This window comes from Camellia sinensis, chromosome 7 (assembly GCF_055761805.1).
Source record: "Camellia sinensis isolate YWXY chromosome 7, ASM5576180v1, whole genome shotgun sequence".
Classification (NCBI taxonomy): Eukaryota; Viridiplantae; Streptophyta; class Magnoliopsida; order Ericales; family Theaceae; genus Camellia; species Camellia sinensis.
The window spans coordinates 65,748,508-65,754,760 of record NC_138967.1 but is presented as its reverse complement, the minus strand read 5'-3'; positions in this window follow the sequence as shown (position 1 = coordinate 65,754,760).

The following is a 6,253-nucleotide window of genomic DNA, read 5'->3' as shown; positions in this document are numbered from 1 at the left end:
TAAAAAACTGCCGGTGCATTGGTGAGCCCGAATGGCATCACCAAAAACTCATAATAGCCATACCGCGTACGGAATGCCATCTTCGGAATATCCTCCTCCCTGACCCTCAACTGGTGGTAACCCGATCTCAAGTCTATCTTAGAGAAACAACGGGAACCCTTCAACTGGTCAAACAGATCATCTATATGAGGCATAGGGTACTTATTCTTAACCGTAGCCCGATTCAATTTCCGGTAATCTATACAAAGTCTCAAAGCGCCTCCTTTCTTTTTAACAAAGAGGGCTGGTGCTCCCCATGGCGAAACACTAGGACGTATAAAGCCCTTATCTAGCAACTCCTGGAGTTGTATTTTCAACTCAACCAACTCGGCTGGGGCAAAACGATAAGGTGCCATGGAAATCGGTGCCGTGCCGGGCACTAGGTCAATAGAGAACTCAATCTCCCGATGCGGTGGCAAACCTACAAGATCCTCGGGAAAGACATCCGAGTACTCACAAACCACCCTTGGCAACACAATTTGAGTCTCATTATCCTCACTAATCAAAAGGTTAGCAAGTAGCCCACTAAGCTCACTCCTTCCTCGCGGAACATACCCCGGTGGCAACACATCACCAACCCGGTCCCCCAGAAAATGAAAATACTCTCCGCTCACGGTACAACAAGTGACCCTCTGGCGGTAGCAATCAATAACTGCCCGGTATGACGATAACCAGTCCATACCCAAAATAACATCGAAACCCCTCATCGGCATAACTACAAAGGAAAATGGGATTCTATGATAATCAACCTCTATATCACAACCCCTAACACCTTGTTTCAAAATCAATTCACCCCCAAGAGGTGATACTACACATATAGGAGATGCTAGCTGTGCTAACTCCAATTCCAAAACAGATGCAAATGCAGTAGACACAAAGGAATGAGATGCACCCGTATCAATCAAAACATTAGCAACCGAGTTGCAAAACAAGAAGGTACCTCTCACAACTGATGGAGCCGGTACAAGATCTTGCGCGGTAACAGCGTACACGCGCCTAGACGACCTCTGACCAACCTGCTCACCCCTAGGAGCATAAGATTGCTGCACTGTCTGGGACGATGAAGCCCCCTGATTAGCCCTCGAGGCCTGACCCGACTGAGCTGGCTGCTGACCCTGAATCGGCCTCACACCAGATGCACCAGGTGTGCCACCCAACTGTGGGCAATACCTCTTCATGTGCCCTGGCTGACCACACTGATAACACGAGAGTGGCTGACCTCTACCCTGACTCTGGCTCTGAGATCGAGCCGAAGATGATGCTGCTCTCTGCACTCCTCCCCTTTGAGGACAAACTGGAGACTTGTGGCCCAGCTGGCCACACTTGAAACAGGTAATGTCTCCCTGACTGCCTTTCCCCGAACTAGCACTCGGTACAGGAAAAGTCGATCTAGCAAAGCTACCCTGAGACTGCTGGGGTTTAAAACCCTTCTGTCTCCTACCATCACTCTGACTATCTTGACTCCTCTTGGAGCCCTTCTGCCCTTCCTCCTCCTCCTGCATCATGATCTCCATATGGGCTGCAGCATCAACCATACGCCCATAATCCCGAATCATAGTTCCCCCAACTCTCAGCTTGAGGCCACGCCTCAACTTCTTCTCAAACTCAATACAACGACGTTCCTCAGACGCCACCAACTCAGGTGCAAACCTGGACAAACTAGTGAATGCAGCCTCAAATTCGGCCACTGAAGAACTTGCCTGCTTAAGCTGACAAAACTGGTCTCGCAGCTTCTCCCTGACTGCTGGAGATAAGAACTTCTCCTGGAAAGCATTCACAAAAGCCTCCCACGTACCTCCTATACGCCCCTTAGTAAACTTCCACCACTGACCCGCATCCCCCTTCAACTGGAAAGATGCCAAGGTCACTCTCAAACCCTCGTCTTCGATGCCAAGCATCTCTAACGTCTTCGTTGTCTGTTCGAGCCATTCATCTGCCTTAAGCGGCTCTTTTGGATCACCCACAAATTCATCCGGATTAGACCGGAAGAACTCCCTCTTCAGAAAGGAAGGTCCTGCATCAGCAGCAACAACCTGAGCTTGATTCTCAACCCTGAGAATGCCTACTGACTCCCTGAATGCCCCTGCTATCTCTCGGGCTAGAGCGCCCATAGCCTGCTGGCCTACTGGCTCGGCCACATTGGCCTGGCCAATTCCTTCTTGAACTGCCGGAATCTCCTCTGGCACAGGCACCTCCTGCCTACCCGGCCTACCACGCCTACCGCGTCCTCAACCTCGTCCTGACATCCTAATAAAGGAAACAAAGACATTAGCACATTATTAATTGTGCCGAAGCTAAACACTCGCGTCCTAATGCAATGGACAACAATAATTCATTCCACGTAAGCACATAATCACATAAGCACCTACGAATTTCATTCCCGGATAATGATAGTCCCAATGCGTTACTATAGTTCCGGTTGGAAGCAGCAGTGATCAAGTGCCTTTCCAACAAGACTACAAGAAACTCAAGGGTCCAATCAATCATCCTAGAAACTACATTCCATACCCACATAATCACATAAACATATAATATTACACTAAGCCTCTAACAAACGAGACGAACCCAATGTGATACTAATCACTTCCCACGTACCCAAAGTATTCAAACCCGGTACGCTCTGATACCAAGTTGTAACGCCCTCAAAATTAACCCATTATATATCATTGACATGCATTATTTAAAGAAGACAATTTATTAATTCATTCATCAGAGTATTACCAAATAAAGTATTACATGTATCATCGAATAAAATGCCCTACAGGCTTACATCTTTCCAAGCCAACACTTGGACACAAAAAAAATATGAGTTCTAACTCAATACAAAAAAAAAACCCTAGGCTTGAATGTTTACATGTACTAATAATTAAAGACAATTAACTAAAAGTAGTCTTCTTCAACCCAGAAGCCAGACCCTCCCAAGCTAAGTCCTTGGAGGTAGTTTATCACCTGAACCTGAAAATGATGTTCCCATAAAGGGTGAGCCACAGCCCAGTAGAAATATACTAAACCACATATAAGCAATGAATAAAGCAATAGCATTCAACAGATGGTTAACCAAGATAATCAATTACTTCATTTTACAGTCTCATGACACTATTGTCTAAGATACGTTTTACTTTCCAATTTTATCAACATGGCTCAGAACCTGGCCAAACTTACAACAGTGAATCACATATATAATATTCACATCCTTCCAATATCAACAAACAAATGAGACTCAAGCTCAAATCAAACACTTCATACTTCCAGATTGATACACATTTTAGTGCTGTATCAATAAAACACTTCTATATAAATAAGCACACATAAAAGTGATGCTAATGGAGTCCATCCCCTATCTCCTCCCAAACAAAATCTGGTTTAGAGGTCCATCCCCTATCTTCCCCTAAACCGTGGAGTACATCCCCTATCTCCTCCCACACACAAAACAATGTATGCAAATGCAATGCTCAATCAATACACGTATTTTCTGTATCAATGCCATAGTCAAAATTAATGACTTAACCAATGTGATTAGTTTCAGTTATTCCTAATCCACATGCAATGTCTACAACAATCACGACTATCCTCCACCGATAGCCCAAAACAGTTATTTCTAAACTGAAAAATAACTATGTCAACAATTCAATAGACAAATGATACCAATTACCCAATTACGCCATTTAATCAATGAATTCCCCAATTCCATGAATTTAACCCTCTTTTCCCAATTCCATGAATTACTTATACAAATTAATTCAATAATACAACTAGGGTTTTTCCCAAAATTTACCAAAGTATCCCCAACATGTTAAAATACCAAAACTTAGAACAAAACCTATAAAATGGAGTAGGAAATCCCTACCTTGAAGAAAATAACCCGAATGGAGAAGATAGAGATGAATGCCCAAATTCCAATGTGCTCCAAATCACCAAATGTTCAGATTAAATGAAAGCCCTCAACCCACTCTATCTTTTTAATGAAGGATCTAGGATAGAAACACACCCTAAGTGGATCAAATCTAAGAGAGAAGGTGAATAGGGAGAGAGAGAAGTCGGACCTAGGGTTTGGAATCAAAAAGAATATGAAAAAGACTGATCAAAACCCGCTGTTGCGTATATAAACTGGACAGGCTCGCTCGAGCGAAGACTTGGTCGCTCGAGCGACCAGACACAGAGAAACTACGCTCGAGCCAAGGAAGCCTTGCTCGAGCCAACAAGCCAAAAGCTCGCTCGAGCGAAAGAAAGCTCGATCGAGCGAAGAACTCAAACCCTCAGGTCTGTAACCAGACACACGCTCGAGCGAAGGAACAATTGCTCGAGCGAAGAACGAACTAACTCGCTCGAGCGAAGAAAAGCTCGCTCGAGCCAAGAATGCAAAGCTACAGGTCCAAACCAGACACAAACTCTCGCTCGAGCTACCAAACCCCGGCTCGAGCGAAGAACCAAAAACAACAGCTCGCTTGAGCGACAAACTCCTCGCTCGAGCGAAGATCCAAAATACTGGACAGCAACACTTGATTTCTAAACCCAACCAACCTGAAACAAACCTGCCCAACACATCCTATAATTCCAAATGAGAAATAAGGGACAACAACAACCGTTATACAATGATAGAATCTACGGAACCTAAGTCCGGATACAATAATCAAATGGGAGAAGGCCAGGGTCGCTATAGAAACAACTCACTTTTTCTTTCTTTTCTCGATGTGGGATTGTAATTATTTTAAAGTTAAATATTATGAGAGTTTCAAAATTTCATACAAAATTATTTTTGAAATCAAAACCTCTATGTGGAAATGTAAAATAAAAGTTAAATGAAAGTTAGCCAATGGTGATTTTCTTAATTGTTTAAAATTAAGAAAATAAAAAAAAAAATGGTATGAGATATTAATCATAAGGTTTCTCACTAAAACTTTCCTTTTGCTTATATAAATGGGAGCATAAGATTCACTTTTTTCTTCTTTTCCTGGTGTGGGATCGTAAAATAAAAATTAAATGAAAACTAACCAATGAGAATTTATTAATTATTTAAAACTAAGAAAATTCAATCATTTATAGACATGGGAACATAAGATTCACTTTATATAAGTGAAACAATTTACTTTTTTCTTTTTTTCCTGATGTGAGATTGCAAAATAAAGGTAAATGGAAGTTAATCAATGGGAATTTTCTTAGTTATTTAAAATTAAGAAAATTTAATAATTTTAGAATGAGGGTTTGGAGTTTTTAGAAGGCTTCTCCTTCAAAACCCCCTTTATAAGATTCACTTTATATAAGTGAAACAACTCACTTTTTCTTTCTTTTCCTGATATGGGATTGTAAAATAAAAATTAACAATTGTTTGGGCAAAAAATTTATTTCTAATCAAGCAATTGCAGTTCTTTAGTTATTTCGAATCAAACAAATCTAACTAATATATTTTAGTAAAACCGCTAAAATTACGGTTAAACTAGCAAATCATTCAAACTAAAAACAATTTAGCTTAATCAGCTAAGTTAAAAGACCAACCAGATTACACAAAATTAATTAATTAAAACTTTTAAATTTTATTTTATTAAAATTTAAACTGTCACTAAATATGGAAAGCAATCTATTCATTTAAATTTACAATTGACATAATAAAAATTTAAAATTTTAATAATCTATCCCATGATTTATAAGTTTTAAATATAAATTTAAAATTATCATAATTATCTCATAATTTTTTATTTTATTAAGTAGAGTAAGAGTGACGTTGAGATTATCAATATACCTATATATTTTAAAAAATAATACTTTTAAGGAGAGATATTATGAGAATTTCAAAAACTTCATACAAAATTATTTTTAAAATCAAAATCTCTATGTGAGATTGTAAAATAAAAGTTAAATGGAAGCTAACCAATGGAAATTTTCTTAATTATTTAAAATTAAGAAAATCAAAAAAATTAGTATGAGATATTGATCATAAGGCTTCTCACTAAAATCTTTTTTTGCTTAAATAATGGGAGTATAAGATTCACTTTATGTAAGTGAAACAATTCTTTTTTTTTCTTTTCCCGATGTGGGATTGTAAAATAAAAGGTAAATGGAAACTAACCAATGTAAATTTTCTTAATCGTTTAGAATGAAGGTTTGGAACTCCTAGAAGGTTTCTCCCTAAAAACTCCTTTTTCCATATATAATATATAGATTAGCAGTAGGGGTGATCGTGGATCGAGTTGAATCCGTCATCCGTCCAAAATTAGAT